The sequence below is a fragment of the Arachis stenosperma genome, chromosome 5 (genome assembly GCF_014773155.1).
Source record: "Arachis stenosperma cultivar V10309 chromosome 5, arast.V10309.gnm1.PFL2, whole genome shotgun sequence".
Taxonomy (NCBI): domain Eukaryota; kingdom Viridiplantae; phylum Streptophyta; class Magnoliopsida; order Fabales; family Fabaceae; genus Arachis; species Arachis stenosperma.
This window is the reverse complement of record NC_080381.1, coordinates 104,993,596-105,014,108: the sequence shown is the minus strand read 5'-3', so window position 1 is coordinate 105,014,108 and position 20,513 is coordinate 104,993,596. Positions and strand designations below refer to the sequence as shown.

Genomic DNA, 20,513 nt, shown 5'->3' with positions numbered 1-20,513 from the left:
GAAAAACACACAAACTCATAGTAAAGTCCAGAAAAGTGAATTTTAACTAAAAACTAATAAAAATATAATAAAAACTCAACTAAAACTATTAAAAACATACTAAAAACAATGCCAAAAAGCGTATAAATTATCCGCTCATCAGTAGCCATTGACAATGGTGATCCCCCAACATACAGCCTGCCATGGAAAGGAGTATGAATGATTGGATGAAGGCAATAGGAAAGCAGAAGTTCAGGAGCAACAAAGCATCTCCAAACGCTTATCTGAAATTTCCACCAATGAATTACATAAGTATCCCTATCTTATCTTATGTTTTATTTATCTTTTAATTATCTAAACTCTCATAACATTCTAAATCCGCCCGACTGAGATTTACAGGATGACCATAGCTTGCTTTAAGCCGACAATCTCCATAGGATCGACCCTTACTCACGTAAGGTATTACTTGGATGACCCAGTGTACTTGCTGGTTAGTTGTATCGGAGTTGTGTATCACAATTCCGTGCACCACTCACCAATCACCAGGATTAATGCAAACATCATAAGGGATTTTTATGCTAACACCCCAAGGCTTAATATGACTGAAGCCCCAACTTACAAGAGTTATGTACGGGGAGTGGAAGTGGACTTTCGTTCGAAGACCATCATGAAGGTCTTAGGACTTAGGCCAGCACATTTTTATGAGCCGGGGTACCACAAAAGAGTAAATGGAAACCCAGATTATGATAAAATCTCTAGTGATATCTGTGTGGTAAATGCTGACTGGGAGAGGGACAATCAAGGAAGGCACAAGTACTTGAAAAAGGGAGATCTCATCCCTGAAGCAAAAGGTTGGTATGAGCTGATAAAGAGATCAATTCTGGGCACAGTGAACACCTCAAAAGTTAACAAGCAAAGGGCTGTCATGCTACATTGCATAATGGTGGGGGGAGAGATAAAGGTCAACGAGATCATTGCAAATGACATTTAAAAGGTTGCAGAGAAAAATTCTGCTGAAGTCTGGCTCCATTATCCAAGCACCATTTTGAGGTTATGCATGAAGGTCAGAGTGCCACTAGAGAATGCACACCCAACATGGCTGTATCTAGGCATGCCTATGACCCTCGAAAGGATGATGAATGTCACAGAGGCACAACAAAGTCGAAGGCCACAAAGAAAGAGAAGGAGAGAAGAACCATGGGAGGAAGAAGAACAACAAGAAGAACCACAAGAAGAATAAGAAGAAGAGTAGCAATTCCAACCACAAACCAACATGGACATGGGCAGGATGCAAGAAGCAATTGAAAGGCTATCCAACAGTACCTGAGAGTTCAAGAGAAACAAGAAGAATTCTATTCACAATACATGAAAGCTCAAGAGAGACAAGAGGAGCTTCAATTGAGAATGATTAGCCAGCAGAGAGATTATGAGTCAAGATCTCTAGTTATGCAGAGAGAACAAGCTTCACAATTTCAGGAATCTTTCAACCAGCTGACCCAACTTCAAGTTGATAACATGAGAGTTTTCAAGAAGTTCACGACCCTTCAAGATGCAAGATATGGAGTTCAAGCTGACTATAACATAAATGGCCAAATCAAGCTCAACTACATTGCGGAACATCTACATAGTATAGATCCAACATTTTCAATTTATGATCAATACTTCAAGGAAAGGAGCAACATAGAAATAGACAAAGCAATACGCCTTGAAAACAGAGTGGAGGAGACAATGAAGAAAGAGGTGTTGGGCATCAATGTCTTAAAAAGAATTGTGAGCCAAGTGTCTGTAGTGAATATGTGTTGAGTACAAGTAAACTAAGAAACTGCTACAACACATGACACTGAGCTAAAGTTTATAGGAAAAGAAAATGAAGAAAAGCAACTACCAAGGATGAGTGAATAATAAGATGTCATAGAAGTGTGATAATTGATGCTTGAAGGAGACATTCTATGCCTAAAGATCAATAAGAAGTGAGCTGTTGCATTTTCTGCATAAAACCCCATGAACTAATAATAATGACTTGCTGATATGAACATCCCCTTCTGTTTCATTCTTTCTTCTTAATAATCCAGTACTTGCTTAGGGACAAGCAAGATTTAAGTTTGGTGTTGTGATGCCAGGGCATCTTAGGCTAGTTTTACTAGCCTTTTTCTTTGTTTTTAATAGGTTTTATGCACTTTCTTGAGTTATAAGTAAGCAAACTGGGTAGAAATTCATGCATACCTAGATTCATCCAACTATGGTTAATTTGCTATAATTATTTACGTGATAAGAATGATGATAATTCTCATGACTTTAGCAAGGCTTTGATGCATATATTGGTTGATGACAGGTGAAGAAAGGCATGGAAAGAGTTGAAGAAGGAGCAGAGAAAAGATGTAGAAGGAGCAACGTTGGAAGAGAAGCAGAACAAATCTCTGCATAGTTGCTGATTGCTCACATTGGAGGGAGCGTTGGACATCCAACGTTTGCCCCAACGTTGTGAGAAAATGATCAATTCTGGGGCTGAAGAACTTTTTAGTGACGCAGACGCCTCTATGACGCGTCCACATGAAAAAGCAAAATTTTCTTATCCACACGCAAGCGTGAGTCACGCGCACGCGTGGAATGGCTAAATTGACCATCGCGTACACGTCACAAAGCGAACTTTGGAGGTCTAACGTTGCCTCAAACGTTGCCTCCAACGTCTGTGATGCCAAGCCCAGAATTTGGAATTGAAAAACTTGAATCCAAGCGTACACGTCATTGACGCGTACGCGTCAATAAGAAAAAGGGCAACTCACGCGTAAGCATGGTGTACGCACACGCGTAAAGAATCAAAATCTCAACCTTCACGCGTGAGCGTGGTGCACGCGTGAGTGTGGTGCACACGTACGCGTGAAGAAGCAAAATCTCAGATTTTACGCTTAAGCGTGAAGCACGTGTACTGGTGGGTTAGCAGAACGTTGGCCTTCCAACATTGACTCAAATGCCAATGACAGCAAGCTTTCTGGTTTTTCTGGTTTTGTTCTAAATGGCATTTGAGTCAACGTTGTCCATCAAACGTTGACTCCAACGTGAAGTATCAGAACTCACAATTCAAACAGATCTCTTCTCAATAGCAACAGAAACCAATTGTAGCCATTTTCAACCCAATTCCATCAAGGCCAAAAGCCCAATTCAGAGATTGAAGATGAATTGAAGAAAGTGTATAAATAGCTTAGAATTTGAGTTAGAGTGGACCTTTTTTCATTATTTCAAATTTTACACTTACGGCACTTTTCAATTGGGAATTCAGAATGTATCTTTTAATTCCATTGTCCATTTTGAGAGCTATGAACAACTAAACCCCTTTCATTGGGTTAGGGAGCTCTGTGTAAATTCAATGGATCCATACTAGTTTTCATTCTTCTTCCTCTTTCTTTTCTCTTGATTTTACTAGAAAGCTTTCGGTCTTCATCCAATTGGATAGTTATCTTGGGAAAGAAGCTATTCATAATTGGATAGTTATCTCACATCAGATTATATTGGAGTTTGGATGGATATAGTGACATGTAATCCTACCAACACTTTGATCTATGAATTTGTGTGGTATAATCAGTGACCAAACTTCATCTTTTCCCATGAGCACTTAAATCAAGGAATTGGGCAATTGTTCATGCTTAGAGAGATTGGTGAGCCAAGGAATTGGGATCCAATCACTTAAGATTGCCAAGGAGATCAATGAATGCATTGATTGCGGAAGAGATGAAAATAAATTTAATCCGGAGAATTATACATCTCCTGAACCCAATGATTCCCCCATTCTCTGATCTACCCATTATTTTATATTCTGCTCTTTAATTTCATGCGAATTCCCCATTCCCATTTAGATTCTTGCAATTTAAGCTTCTCTCATCAAATTTCACGCAATTTAATTTCTGTCATTTAATTTCTTGCAAATTTAAGTTTCCCGCCAAATTTATTTTCTGCGATTCTCAACCAAATCTGATTTTGCTCAAGTAACACAATTTACCAATTAACATTGATCAACCAACCAATCCCTGTGGGATTCGACCTCACTCTTTTGTGAGTTTTTACTTGACAATAATCCGGTGCACTTGCCGGAAGAAAATTTGTTGAGAGACGGTTTCCGAGTGAATCACCCGGCAACGGTGCCAAAAACTTGATGCGAGATTTTGAATACAGACAAACTAACTGGAAAATACACCGGGTCGTACCAAGTAATACCTTAGGTGTGTGAGGGTCGAATCCCACGAGGATTGATGGATTGAGCAACAATGGTCGAATGACACACTTAGTCAGGCAAGTAGAAAGTTGTGTTTTGAGGGTTTTAAAATGCATTAAATAGTAAACTCAGAGAATTGGAAAGCAAACAATAAAAGTCGTGTGAAATATATGATGGAAAGCAGTTAAGGCTTCGGAGTTATTTATTCTTCCGAATTAAGTTTTGTTACCAACTATTTTAATCATACAAGATTTGTTTCACAGTAAACTGTAATTGACTAAACCTTAATGTCTTATTGATTTAGTCTCCTCTAACCCACATCAACCGCCAATGTCTTGGTCACTTAATGTAGATTAGAGGGTTAAGAGCAATTCTAGTTTATGGCCACAGAAACCCTAATTACCCAAAGCTAAGAGGATTATATGTCATATATCCCGATTAGTTCAAGTAATTAGCAATTTAGGAGGAATTTTCTTTCAAGCTGTTGTTCAAGTGAGATAACTCTGTCAAGAATCACAAGAACACATATAGAATAAGGGTTATGTTGTCGTTCTTCCCAGATTCATAAGATGAAGAACAAAAGCAATCTTTGAAACTAAATCAATACATTACTTAAAATAGAAAGGCAATAATCTTAATCCATAGAAATAAATGAAGCTGCTAACCTTAACCGAGGAGGTTTAGTGGCTCATGACTTATAAAGAAAACAAGAGTTCTGAAATGTGAAACGTGCGGAAGTGAAATCCTCCCCTAAAGGGTGAATCATTTTTCCTTTATATCTAACCTAATTTGATTTAAAAATAAAATAAAATAAAAAATTCTAAACCTAAAATATTTTGTTTGTGAATAAAAATTACAAAGATAAAAGATAAGATAACAACTAAAGCTAAATCCAACTAAAGATGCTCCAAGACGATATTTGAATTCGGATTGCCTGGCTTGGCGTTTAGCGCCCAAAGGGGGGGTAGAACACCTCTGGTCTTGCGACGTTCCTAGTGCTAAGCGCCCAAGGGGATTGCTTCAGAACTTCTTCTTTTTGCTCAAAACTCTGCCTAATTAATCTGAATTTCACCTGAAATAATAAAAATACCAAAACAAGTCAAAGTAGCATCCAAAGAGGATTTTAACACTAAAATGTAATTAAACTTACTAAATTCTAGCTAAATTTAACTAGAAATTAAGCAGAAAATTGGTATAAGATGCTCACGCATCATAATCCTAACAAGCACTGGAATCCATACATTATCACACAATTTGGCGTTTACCCTATTGTTACTTGATCACTTCACTCACTGAAATGACAAGCAATTCTTCAACCCACTCCAATTCAGAGGACTCCTTATGCATTGTTCTTTTTTTGCATAGGGACAAGCAAGATCTTAAGTTTGGTGTTATGATGCATGAGCATATTTAGTTGTTTTTAGTTATTATTTCTTTGAATAAAGTTAGTGAATTCCTTGTTTTTATTAAGATTCTCATGCTTTTAATCAATGTTTCTTGGAGTTGCTTTGAGCTTTAGTTTGAGTAGGAAAGTGTTGAAAATAAACAAGATCATAAAGGAAAAGAGAAATAAAAGCACAAAACAAAAATCAAGAAATACAAAGAAGGTGTCATGCGTACGCATCTGGCATGGGTACGTACAACTAGTGACATTAGGGACCTTGTGCATACACATTTGGCATGCGTACGCACAATAACACCAGCCGTTGTACGCAGGAACCTAGCCATACAACGTGAAGAGAGAAATAAAAGCTAATTGAGAGCAATCAAAGGATGTCATGCGTATGCATCTAGCATGCGTATGCACGACTAGTGCCACAAGGAACATCATGCGTATGCATTTGGCATGCGTATGCATTTGGCATGCATATGCACAATTTCAGCAGCTGTGGGATGCGGGGATCCAGCTGTGGGATGCCTGAGAGCGAACAGAGGGCCAATTGAGGCCAAAAACTGGCCATGGGACATGGGAATGCATAGGTAGGACAGCTAGCTTAAAATAGAGACCACACTCTCCAAAACTTGGCCACACATTGCATGGCCAAGACCATGCGTTCCATCCATAAATGGGCCACCTTCCAGAACGTTCAATGCTTCTCTAATCCTTCCTAATCTTTTACTAATCTCTCCAACTTCAAGTGTTTTGTTGGCCCAAGATTGAAGTTTCAAATCATAATTTTAACTAAGCAAGGCTCCAAAATTTTAATTTCAATTACAAAAAAGATAATTAACTAATTAAGTCATTAAGACTTAACTAATGAGATTTGATTTGATTTAGATTCTTTTTGAATTAGTTTCAATTCTGATGTAACTTTTAGGGTTAGTATAAACAGGATAGGAGCCACACACGTGGGCATCTCCTTCTTCCTTCTTCTATTCTTTGGCAGTTTTTACAATTTATACTTTTAGGTTTTTTCTTGAAGCATGAGCCACTAATCTCCTCAGTTAAGGTTAGGAGCTCTGTTGATTCTAATGGACTAATGTGTTGGGAAACAATTCTTCTCTAACATGAATTCTCTTAATATCTTGAAAAAGTTAATTAATTGAATTAAGCTTCAAAACTTCTTTTCACAATTCTTAAGTTTGAAAAGTAAACTTGAAAAGTGGCATCAAATCAACTAGGAATAATTCTTGCGAATTGTGTGGTTCTTAAATTAGTAGAAGTGCTTCACCTCTTTTCTTAAATAATTGACTAAGGAATTAGCGATTGATTAGGTTAAAGAGAAATTTAATTACCAAGGAATTGGGGTTTGATTACTAATGATTTTCCATATATACATCTTTGCATGATCTAGGTGGAGAGTGAAAAGTATTTTTCTAGAAGTCTCAACATCTCTAAAACCTTAACTATCTTAATCATATTACTTTCTCAACCAATTTTAGTTTGCTCTTGTTTAATTCTATATTTTCATGCTATTCGCTATTGAAACCCTAAGTTTGTGTTTGTCTAACTAGAATAATCAATTGACTATTGCTTGCTTAATTCGTTAATCCTCGTGGGAACGATGACTCACTCCTGTGGTATTACTTGGTACGACTCGGTGTACTTGCCGATCATTTGTGGTTTTATAAAAATCCGCACCAGTTAGTTTTGGAAAATCTTGGTTGAGTGTGAGTTGAGTTTTATGAAAAAACTGGTTTTAAGTGAAATTGTTTTGGGGATTTTGGAAAATGCTATAAAAAGTGGTATTGGTTTTAAATGAAAATGATTTGAGGAAAAGGTGATTCTTGGTGTGATGTGAATTAAATGTATATTGCTTTTGAAAGAAAATGGGCCAAGTATGATTTTGAATCGTGATGAAAGTGAGTTTAAAGACTTTCACTACAACAAACAAGGCTTTTCGCAACAGTCAAAAACCATTGCCGTAGATTGAAAAACCGTTTCCAAAACTTTAGGCAACAGTTTTTGACCTGTGGTATATGCGGCCGTTACCAATGCTCAAAGGCAACGGTTTTTTACCTAAGGCAACGGTAACAGAAAAACCGTTGCCACAATTAGTGGCATAGACAACAGTTTTGACAGAAAATTTTAAACAACGGCTTTGATCCGTTACTCGATAAGCAACGGTTTAGAACCATTCCTATTAATGATCCAACGGTTTAATACAGTAACTGGATAGGTAATGGTTTTAAACTATTGTGGTTTTATTATTCACATAGCCAACAGTTTTAAACTGTTACTGTTGGTGCCAGGTTTTGGCAATGGTTTCAAAACCATTGCCAGTTGATAGTCATTTAGGACAACAGTTTTAAAGCATTACCATTGATGTCATTTTTCGGCAACGGTTTTAATACCATTGCCATTTTATAGTCATCTAAGACAACGGTTTTAAAGCGTTACCGTTGGAGTCGTGTTTTGGCAACGGTTTTATTATGTAGTCATCTTTGACAACGGTTTTAACATCATTGTCTTTTGTAACTATTGACAATGATTTTTTTGTAATATATAATTTTTTATTTAAAATAGTTTTCTCGTGAATGAAATTAATTTCAGTTTTTTTTTAATTATTTAGTATCAATAAACAATCTAAACTATTTGAATCAAGTCACTAAAGAAAAATAATTGAACATTTTCCATCAAATTTAACTTATAAAAATTGTTGTAAGATCCACAATATCATTTAAGTTTGCAAAAAATATAATAACAAAAGAGAGTTGAAATAGCTAAGTAGCAAATAGTCATCATGTCCACAAGTTCATGACTTTTACTCTGTAACATTTGCTTTTAAAAATTTGACCTTAATCAAGTTCGATTTCCCCTTTAACATAGTTTTCCTGTAAACAAAAAAAAAATCAAATATAAAACTACACATCTTTAATACTAATAATGTTAAATAAAAATGTTTGAGAGAGAGAGGACAAACATTATATCATAACATTCTTCTATTTAAATACACAAAACAATTGAATCAACATCATCATAATCAACCATTATTTAAGATATGATAACATATAGAAACTTTAACAACAAATAAGACCTCTTCATGCGCATCATTGTTCGGATTGCCTAAAGTGCTTCCTAATTGAGCAGCTAACATGTCAAGGTCCACTCCTGAGCTTTTTTGTTGCAGCATCATCTTAACAAGCGATTTTAGTTCATCTACTTCTTTTTGCATCACATCAACCTTATTCTCTAATGTTGGTTTCTCAGTTACATGTTGCTGCTTAAGGGTGGCAATTTCTCATTTTTCTTCAACAAAGTTGGTGTGGTAACTCTTCTGTGACATCGCACTCTCCCTGCCTTCTCTTTTCCAAATATGGATTGGAAAACTCTAATTGCTGATTCTTTAGATTTTTTATTCTCAGCTTGCAAATGTGCCTATATTAATGTGAAGAAAAATAATAGTAATAAAATAGGAGTAAATACACATGTGCCTATATTCTCATCTTCGTTTGGCCCATCACCATCTTTTTCTCCTTCAAGCACATGCCGAAGCGTCTCGTTTAGCAGCCCATGAATGTCGTCGACAAATCCTTCATGGACTTCACACTCAATGGATTCACTATCCATGTGACTTATCCTTTCGCCGTGATGAACCCACACAGTGTAACCTTTTTGAAATCCCTTACTTATAAAATAATCATAAACTTCATCCCTTCGCCCCCAACTAAAGTTATTACATATAGAACAAGGATAAAGAATTTCTTGTCCTTGTGGTCTACCTTTAGAAAAGGCAAAATCCAAAAATTAATTAACACCATGTTGGTAACCCTCAGTATGTCTTGGTAAACTAGTCCACCCTTTGTCCATTACTTTGTCAACTAAAATAAAAGACACGGACATATGTTTTAGACTAACTATAAGTGATTTTTTCAATCAAGAGCTTATTGCATCTAAAGAATTTCTAGAATTCAACCACACATATTCAAAAGAGAACATCTCAACCAATCATGAGACTAACAATTTGTATCTTACAAACTATGCAAAAAAGCTTAAGCAATCAATTAATCAGTAAATATTCTTAACAATTACTTCTTCAAACAAATTTAAAAAGATAATATATTAAATGATTTACCAGTAGTGTAGCTCAGTGTCTAAGGTAGTCGCAGCTACAAAGAGACCCGATATTTGATTCTCTTTTTTTGGTTTTAAAGAGACAAACTAAAACAGCAAAAAAGAATAAAAATATAAGTAATTCATAACCAGATTTTTTAACAAAAAATTTACTTTTAAAACCAGTTTTTAGAAATCTTATTTTCAAAAATGATATATAACTAAAAAATAAAACAATAGAATTATCAAGTTTAGCAACACAGAAATCCAGAACACAATGCACTAACAAAACGTGTTCATCTTCAAATAGACTGCATCATCATATGTTTCTTCTACTGCACTCTATCCCCAAGAAAAAATCTAAAACAATTAGTACAATGATGAGTTTTGCTAACTAGAACTCAAAATGAACAATGCACAAACAGTTTTTGAACAATACAAATTTGAACAATGCACAAACGGCCAAATACAAATTTCCCTTTCTATCTTATTAGCCAAATAAAGCCTTAAAATAGTTTTTGAACAATGCACAAACATCACCACTTTCCTTTCTTCTTCTTAAATCCAACAAAAATACCCAACAGCCAAAGTCCTAACTAAGCAACAGAAAATTAGAGAAGAACACTTACCACAGATGACAACCCACAAACGGCCGATGCAGTGAAGCAGCAGCAGCAAAGAGACAACCCACAGACGACAACTCTTTTTTTTTATTTTAAAGAGACAAACTACAACAGCAACAAAGAATAAAAATATAAGCAATTCATAACCATAACTGTAATACTAACGTTATGATGAGCGGAGAATTTATACGCTTTTTGACATTGTTTTTACATAGTTTTTAGTATATTTTAGTTAGTTTTTATTATATTGTTATTAGTTTTTATGCAAAATTCACATTTCTGGACTTTACTATGATTTTGTGTGTTTTTCTGTGATTTCAGGTATTTTCTGGCTGAAATTGAGGGATCTGAGCAAAAGTCTAATTCAGAGGCTGAAAAAGGACTACAGATGCTGTTGGATTCTGACCCTCCTGTACGCGAAATGGATTTTCTAGAGCTACAGAAGCCCAATCGGCTCGCTCTCAATTGCGTTGGAAAGTAGACAACTTGGCTTTCCAGCAATGTATAATAGTCCATACTTTGTCCAAGATTTGATGGCCCAAACTGGTGTCTAAACGCCGGTCAGAGACCCTTTTCTAGCATAAAACGCCAGAACTAGCACCAAAACTGGAGTAAAACACCAAGGAAAGCCTATGCACATGAAAGCTTCAATGCTCAGCCCAAGCACACACCAAGTGGGCCCCGAAAATGGATTTTTGCACTATCTACTTATTTCTGTAAACCCTAGTAACTAGTTTAGTATAAATAGGACTTTTTATTATTGTATTTAGATCTTTAGATCATTTTTGAGACTATCTTTGGATCACTTTTGATCTCTTGATCACGTTTTGGGGGTTGGCCATTCGGCCATGCCTGGACCTTCATCACTTTTGTATTTTCAACGGTGGAGTTTCTACACCTCATAGATTAAGGTGTGGAACTCCGTTGTTCCTCATGAATCAATCCAAAGTACTATTGTTTTTCTATTCAATTCACGCTTATTCTTATTCTAAGATATTCACTCGTACTTCAACCTGATGGATGTGATGATCCGTGACATTCATCATCCTCCTCCTTTATGAACGCGTTCCTGACAACCACTTCCGTTTTATCTGCGAGAGCTTGAGTGTGTATCTCTTGGGTTCTTGGTTCACAACACATGATTGCCTCTCCTGACAACAGAGCCTTTCAATTATATGAAATCAGAGTCTTCGTGGTATAAGCTAGAACCAACTGGCAGCATTCTTGAGATCTGGAAAGTCTAAACCTTGTCTGTGATATTTCGAGTAGGATCTGGGATGGGATGACTGTGACGAGCTTCAAACTCATGAATGTTGAGCACAGTGATAGTGCGCAAAAGGATCATTGGATCATATTCCAACACAAGTGAGAACCGACAGATGATTAGCCCTACGTAACCCGTAGCCGGACCATTTTCACTGAGAGGACGGACGGTAGCCATTGACAACGGTGATCCCCCAACATACAACTTGCCATGGAAAGGAGTATGAATGATTGGATGAAGGCAATAGGAAAGCAGAAGTTCAAGAGCAACAAAGCATCTCCATACGCTTATCTGAAATTCCCACCAATGATTTGCATAAGTATCCCAATCTTATTTTATGTTTTATTTATCTTTTAATTATCTAAACTCTCATAACATTTTGAATTCGCCCGACAGAGATTTACAAGATGACCATAGCTTGTTTCAAGCCGACAATCTCCGTGGGATCGACCCTTACTCACGTAAGGTATTACTTGGACGACCCAGTGCACTTGCTGGTTAGTTGTATCGGAGTTGTGTATCATAATTCCGTGCACCAAGTTTTTGGCGCCGTTGCCGGGGCTTGTTCGAGTTTGGACAACTCACGGTTTATCTTGTTGCTTAGATTGGGTAATTTTTATTTTTTATTTTTTATTTTTGAAAAAAAATAAAATAAAATATTCATGCATTGTGTTCTTCTGTGATCTTCAAGTTGTTCTTGATGATTTCCTATGTTCGATCTCATGATTTTCCTGTTTTGTGTTTTATGTTGTTTTTCTTATGCATTTTCAAAATCATAGTTTTTGAACATTCAAAATTTCTAAGTTTGGTGTCTTGCATGTCTTTCTTTTCTTAAAATTTTTTCAAAAATATGTCCTTGATGTTCATCATGATCTTCAAAGTGTTCTTGGTGTTCATCTTGACATTCAAAGTGTCCTTGCATGCATTACTTGTCTTGATCTTGCATTTTTATGTTTTATTTCATTTTGTTGTTTTTCTATCTCCTTATTAAAAATTCAAAAATAAAAAAAAATAATAATAATATATCTTTTCAAGTAAATAATACAGAGAAATGAAGATTAAAAACATAAGGCAGAAGAATCACAGAGAAAAAGAGCTCACTAGCGTCAAAATGCCAGTAAAGAGGCACTTTGGGCATTAAACGCCAGAATGGCTATCATTCTGGGTGTTTAACGCCAATGCTGGTATCATTATGGGCATTAAACGCCAGAATGGGCAGCATTCTGGGCTTTTAATGCCAGAACAGGCAGCATTCTGTGCGTTTAGAAAAACGCCTAGTAAAAAAGGATTTCTGGCATTTAACGCCAGCCAGGATACCTGGCTGGGCGTTAAACGCCCAAAGAGGTAGCATTCTGGATGTTAAAACGCCAGAATGGATAGCATCCTGGGCGTTTAACGCCAGGATGACACAAGGGAGGTGATTTTGTTTCCAATTAAAATTTTTTCAAATTTTCATGTTTTAATTCATAACTTTTTGCATCAAACATATTTTAAACCTTCATTTTTTCATTTTTTTTATGTTTTTGAAAATTTTCAAACTAATTTTTTCAAAAATCTTTTTCTTAATCTTATCTCATATGTTTTGATTCAAAAAATTGCAAGTTTGTTACTTTCTTGTTAAGAAAGGATCAATCTTTAAATTTTAGAATCATATCTTCTAATTCCTTGTTAGTCAAGTCATCAATCTTTTTAAAATCAAATCTTTTTTAATCATATCTTTTTTTTTAAATCAAATCTTTTTTTTCAATCATATCTTTTTAAAATTTTGATTTCAAAATCTTTTTCTAACTTCTTATCTTTTCAAAATTTATTTTCAAATCTTTTTCAACTAATTACTATTTCTTATCTTTTTCAAAACCACCTAACCACTTTTCCACTTACAATTTTCGAAAATCACTAACCACTTTCTCAAAAATCTTTTTAATTAACTAATTATTTTAATTTTAATTTTCGAAAACTCTCTCTCTCTCTCATCTCTTTCTATTTATTTGCTAACACTTCGCTTCTACTAATAATTCGAACCCTCTCTCTCCCTCTATGTTCAAATTATTCTCATTCTCCCTCTACCTCATTCTTCTATTCTTTTCTTCTTCTACTCACATAAAGGAATCTCTATACTGTGACATAGAGGAATCCTCTTCTTTTCTGTTCTCTTCTTTTTCATATGAGCAGGAACAAGGATAAAGACAGTCTTGTTGAAGCTGATCCTGAACATGAAAGGACTCTGAAGAGAAAGCTAAGAGAAGCTAAGGCACAACACTCTGGAGAGGACCTGACAGAAATTTTTGAAAAAGAAGAAGACATGGCCGAACCCTATAAGAATGGCGGAGGTGCAAGGAAGATGCTTAGTGACTATACTACACCAACTTCCAACTTCTATGGAAGAAGCATCTCAATTCCTACCATTGGAGCAAAGAACTTTGAGCTTAAGCCTCAATTAGTTTCTCTAATGCAGCAGAATTGCAAGTTTCATGGACATCCATCAGAAGATCCTCATCAGTTCTTAGCTGAATTCTTGCAAACCTGTGATACTGTTAAGACCAATGGGGTTGACCCCGAGGTCTACAGACTTATGCTTTTCCCCTTTGCTGTAAGAGACAGAGCTAGAACATGGTTGGACTCACAACCTAGAGAAAACCTGAACTCTTGGGACAAGTTGGTCAATGCTTTCTTGACCAAATTCTTTCCACCTCAAAAGATAAGCAAGCTTAGAGTGGAAGTCCAAACCTTCAAATAGAAGGAAGGTGAATCCCTTTATGAAGCTTGGGAAAGATACAAGCAATTAACCAAAAGGTGTCCTTCTGACATGCTTCCAAAATGGAGCATCATATGTATATTATATGATGGTCTGTCTGAGTTGTCAAAGATGTCATTGGACCATTCTGCTGGTGGATCTCTTCATCTGAAAACCCCTGCAGAAGCCTAGGAACTCATTGAGATGGTTGCAAATAACCAATTCATATACACTTCTGAAAGGAATCTTGTGAATAATGGGATGACTCAGAAGAGAGAAGTTCTTGAGATTGACACTCTGAATGCCATATTGGCTCAAAATAAAATATTGACTCAACAAGTCAATATGATTTCTCAGAATCTGACTGGATTGCAAGCTGCATCTGCCAGTACTAAAGAAGCCTCCTCTGAAGGAGAAGTTTATGACCCTGAGAATCCTGCAATGGAAGAGGTAAATTACATGGGAGAATCCTATGGAAACACCTATAATCCTTCATGGAGGAATCATCCCAATTTCTCATGGAAAGATCTACAGAAGCCTCAACAAGGCTTCAATAACAATAATTGTAGGAGAAATAGGTTTGGCAATAGCAAACCTTTTCCATCATCTTCTCAACAACAGACAGAGAATTCTGAGCAGAGCCTCTCTGGCTTAGCAAACATAGTCTCTGATCTATCTAAGGCCACTCTTAGTTTTATAAATGAAACAAGATCCTCCATCAGAAATTTGGAGACACAAGTGGGTTAACTTTTGTAGTAATGTAGTCTATGGATTTAACTTTTGTTGGTAACCAATAAGAGTTTGTTAGCGAAAAGAAAAATCCATTGATATATATTAATTGAAGAAATAATTAATTATTTTAACTTTCTAAAGAATCAGTTTTTGACAAAATAAATTTGAAAAAGAAAAAAATAATATTTTGACTACTGAAAAATCATCTTCATTTGACAAAACGTATTACGTATAAATATAAGGAGACATGCTTGAAAAAAGTTATAGAGATCTATCAAATTTTGATGGGTTTTTTTCAAGTTTACCTAAAAAAATATATTTTGATACTTTAAATTTAATAATTTTACTAGAAGTGACTCTTTTTATCCAATTTTTTTATACCAACTACAAAGAATAAAATATCAAATGTACAAGTTATTTGCTACTTATAAAAAATGATATATTTTATCATATAAGAACATGTAGCATAAAAAAGTCAAAATGACACTTAAAAATAAAAAGAAAATTCAGTGCTCCGATAGATTCTTGATTAATTTGATCATTCAAATTATGTTTCCGTAGCTTGTACTTAATTTAATTGTCTCACATAAGCCATATATAGCTGATGATATTTATTTCTTTCAGTTCCAATTCATTAAGGATTAAAGAAATAATTAAGAAAAGCGAACAGCATATAAATAATCAATGATTAATTATTAATGCTAATTAAACTCATTCTAAATTCTTATACAATGATAGTAGCATATTAACCAAAGAGGAATAGACGATGCATAAAATATATTTTTTTTTCCTTAAAGCGAAATACGATCATAATATGTAGTGTAGCTGACACGCAACTGACGATATAGTTAATAATCTAGAGTAGCCTAGACGCATCTAATCAAGTTTAGATTAAGTTTAAATTAAAGGTCTAAAGCTACCGCACAAGAAAGTGAAAGGATCAAAAACATCTATGAAACTTTGAGAAAGCTAACCTTCGTCACAGAAGCTGAATCTACAGAAATAATCCATTTGTTTCAGAACCAACACTCAAATCCATAAATTTCAATATACCAGGAGTTTATAATTAGAATAAGCGCTACAAAAAATTATGTTTAAAATGGCTGTTTTTTGGATAGTTACCGCAGTTTTTTCACTGCCATTGTTGGAAATGGCATAATCCTATAAGTGTTGCTTTGGTTATTACAGGAGTTTTCATAACATCGTCATAATTATTACGGTTAATGCGGTCTTTTTTTTTTTTTATCATATTTAAAATAGGAAAAAGTATAAGTAGATAATGAAAATATTAAATAATGTGAATAATAAATATATCAAATGTTCAATTCAGTAGGTATACAAATGATTATCCTAATATTAAGATTTAAGTGGATCATTTGAGATGTAATGTTTTGGGCTAATTTTAGAATTCATTATTCACATTTTTCACAAAATCATTGTTTATCTAACAAAATTCTTAAAACAATAGTTAGAATGATCCACAGGCGTTTTAAGAAGATAAAATGTTAATTTTTATTGTTTAAAACGATAATTTTTGAAAAAGTATTTTTCAAATGTTTAAAATAGCAGTTTTTTTCAATCATCGTTTTTATAAGGAGAAAATAACATTTTTTACGGTCTAGTTTTGACCTAATTAAAATAGAAAACGTTTGCTCATAAATGATATTTTAACCACCACTCTGATTAAAATGGAAATTTTATGTCATTTTAGAACAATTTTTTTGTTTGACGTGACATTTTTAGAACTCAATTATATTCAGTTAAAATAATTATATATCACTCTAATAGTTTAGTTAAAACATAAAATAATGTTTGAGAAGAGAGTTAACACATAACAGGAAATCAATAGTATACTAACGCACATAGAGAAATTAACAAATCATAAATCAAAAGAAGATGAATAAAAAATATTTGAATTTTGTATAAAAATATAGAAGTGAGAAGACGCACTTGGATAAGATCGCGTACCACAGAATGCAAAAGCTATCATATTGCACAATACAGAGCATAGAAGCACAATGGAGGAGAAACTTGCATCGACGAAGGAGAAGCTTGACAAAAGCCACTGGAGAAGAAGCTTACTATTCACGCATTCTACTAGCAATTAGGTTTAAATTGGACTTTTTTTTTAATTAATTAAAATACATAATGGCGCTTTAAAACTACCAAAATTGCCAAAATCGCCACTAACAATACATATATTATAGTAGCAACATAAACCACCTTAATTTACAAATTTTATAGACGTAATATTGATTCAATTCTATTTTATACAACGTTTTTTGTTGTATACCAATAAACAATATTTAGAGATGCTGATTCCAATTGAGAGATCAAAATACTAATTTTTATACGGTTAAGCACTATTTTTGTTATCAAAGATGGTTGGTAAAAAATCAAAATCGTCTTTATTTTTCAAGATCGTTTTCAATGTTAAAAATAGCTTTAAAATGATCCCTTCATTAAATTTTCGACAATTTTAACTCTAATAAAAATAACAAATACAAAATAAAAAATTTTATCCGCCTAACTTTTTCCTTCCACCTGTTACCTTCACCCAACTGTTCATTTTCCATTGTTTCTTCAATTCCTTCCAGAAGGCAAAGTACCTTAAAAAACTTCCTCCATTGTTCTTTTTTTTCCTTCAATTTCTTTTTAATTATTTGTTTGTATGTGACTAGGCATTTGCAATTGATATTAGGTTCAGAAGGATCGATTATGCCTTAGGGTTACAAAATAGAATTGTTTATTTTCATAACCCAGCTGAATATGAAGAGCGTACGATGAAAACTGTTCAAACGACGCAGGATTATGTACAGGGAGTTTGAACAAAGTATAAAAGTTGGATTAAGAACAGAAGATGAGGGATAATAAAAGGTAAGGGATCTTAAACTTAAGCCATAGACAATCTACAATGAAGTAATGAGAAATGTGGGCTACGCGAAACTTGGATGTTTTTTTAAATAAATAAAATAAGAAAAAGTATAAACAGACAACATTATCGAGATAATTTTTTAAACAACTTTATTTAATAATTAATTTTAAATTTTTTAAATTTAAAATTATAATTATTAAGAGCTAATTAAATAAAACCCTAATTAGAAAAGGAGAAATCTTTCCGTTTCTCTCACACTTCTATAACTGTACATAAATTCTTTCCCTACTCTCTCTCTTCCACCTTACAGTCGTGTCGTCCACACTTCTCTCCGTTGTCATTGTCACCGAACCACCCAACGCGAAGTCCTTTCTATTCTCCTCAGCCACACCAACCCTCTTCTCCTCTTTCCGTGAACTAGACCTTCACACCTACCCCTGCTTCGTTGTCGCCAGCAATCTCAGGGCCAGCGAACCCCAGCTCCAGGCCTTCGCTTTGTGTCACCCTGTCTTGCTCTCCAACACTGAACAAGTAGAGCAGGCGAAGCTCCCTGAGCTCAGCCAAGTTTCAACGCAACAGAGGATAGCCCCTGTTCGTTCCTCCTCCTTCTAGCGAGCTTGGAGACGCACTCTGGCTGTCTCCACCACCGTTGCAACCTCCACGTTTTCCCTAATTTCTTACTCTTATTCTGTACATGTTTTAAACAAACTCAATTTTTTAATTCCTTTATTTCAATTTAATTTGGTTTAGTTTTGATTAGAATTCAGTTTTAATTTTCAATCAATTTCATTATTAGTTCAGCTTAGTTTTTTGTTTTCTGGATTTAGGATGTAAGATAGGATTAACTTAGGTTACTAGGTTTTGAAAAGTGTTTAGATTGAATTGTATTGCTGAAAATTGTTGCTGAATTCGTTTGAGCTGAAGTGTTGAAATTGTTGATTTGTTATAACTACTGCTAAAATTATTTGAAAATGGTTAACTGTATTCATGATTTGCTGTTTTGTGCTGAATTAATGGAGAATTGGCTATCACTATAAAATTTATATATATTTATGGGTGTCTTTTAGTGAGAGGTTTTAAAACCCTCCATAATATATTTTATTGTGACATTTTGATAAACCCCTATAAAATAACACAATAAAACCCATTATTACCATTTAAATTACTAGATAATTAGTCACAAAAAAATCACTAAATAATTAAAACTCTTTTCAAAATCTAAGAAAACACTTGAAGAGAAAGAGCAGAGGATGAGAGCTCACTAAAACGGTAAAACCCTAAGATTGCGATAGCCATCTCCACCGCCATTTATGCCGCTGACGATCGGATTTCTATCGGTAAAGAAATTCACAAGAATATAATCGCGTTGTAAGTATAGTTTCTAAACCAACAGAGAATCCTTTCGTACAAAAGTTTGGTTGTCACAAGTAACAAAACCCAATAAAATTTATAACCGAAGTATTCAAACCTCGGGTCGTCTTCTCAAGGAATTGCAGGGAAGTATGATTTATTATTGGTTATGAAAAATAATATTTTTGGGTTTTTGAAAGGTTGAACAGGGAAAATAAATTGCAGGAAAAATAAATTAATAACTAGAAAAACTCTTGACAATATATGAAAACTGGACGTCCTATCCTAGTTATCCTTATTAATTATGATGAGAATTTGATTTTGCTCCCGCCTTATTAACCTCTAACTATGAAGGTAAGTTAAGTGGATGAATCAATTTGATTCCTATTATCCTAGTCAATTCCTAAAAAAAGACTAGAGTTATTGGAATTCAAATTAATTAGCAAAGATAACAATTATCAATCATAATGAGTTTGATAACTCAAGTGTCTCCAATTAATCAATTCATCAATTAAAGCCAATAATATAAAAAGCTAAGTAAAAATCATAAATCTGAAATACCTCAAATTATATTTAAACATAAATTCAAATCTAACATGAAAGGGTTCATAAGCCAATTCGGAAACATGAGTCAAATACAAGTAAATGCATTAGAGTATCTAAAAGTAGAAGAGAAACATAAATCAAAGTAACATTGAACCTGAAATGAAGAAGAATAATCCTAAAACTAATAGAAATCCTAAATCCTAAATCCTAAGGGAGAGGAGAGAGCCTCTCTCTTTGGAAACTACATCTAATCCTAAAATTGTGTATAATGAATGTTGTCTTCATGAATGGATGTATTCTCCCACTTTATAGCCTCTAATCTATATTTTCTGGGCCGAAAACTGGGTCAGAAACAGCCCAGAAATCGCCCCCAGCGATTTCTGTTAATTATGCAGATCGCGCATGTCACGCGTACGCGTCACCCACGCATGCGCGTCATTCAGCGTTTTCCTTGCCACGCGTTCGCGTCGTTCGTGCAGATTCCAATCCATGTGTTCGCGTTAGGCACGCGAATGCGTCACTGCGATTTTCTCCATTTCGCGCGGTCGCGTGAGTTATGCGTCTGTGACTCCGCATCGGTGTTTGCTAGTCATCTTCTTGGTTTCTTGTGTTCCTTCCATTTTTGCTAGCTTCCTCTCTATTCTCTAAGCCATTCCTGCCCTATGAAGCCTGAAATACTTAACACACGGATCACGGCATCAAATGGTAT

General features: G+C 34.7%; 1 non-coding gene across 1 annotated transcript; it reads right to left on the bottom strand.

Annotated features, from left to right (window-relative positions):
* Nucleotides 1-14,271: 14,271 nt before the first annotated feature.
* LOC130983745 (small nucleolar RNA R71) lies at nt 14,272-14,379 on the bottom strand. The gene has a single exon (XR_009087723.1). It is a non-coding gene; the product is annotated as a small nucleolar RNA R71 (small nucleolar RNA).
* Between the last annotated feature and the right edge of the window lie 6,134 nt (nt 14,380-20,513).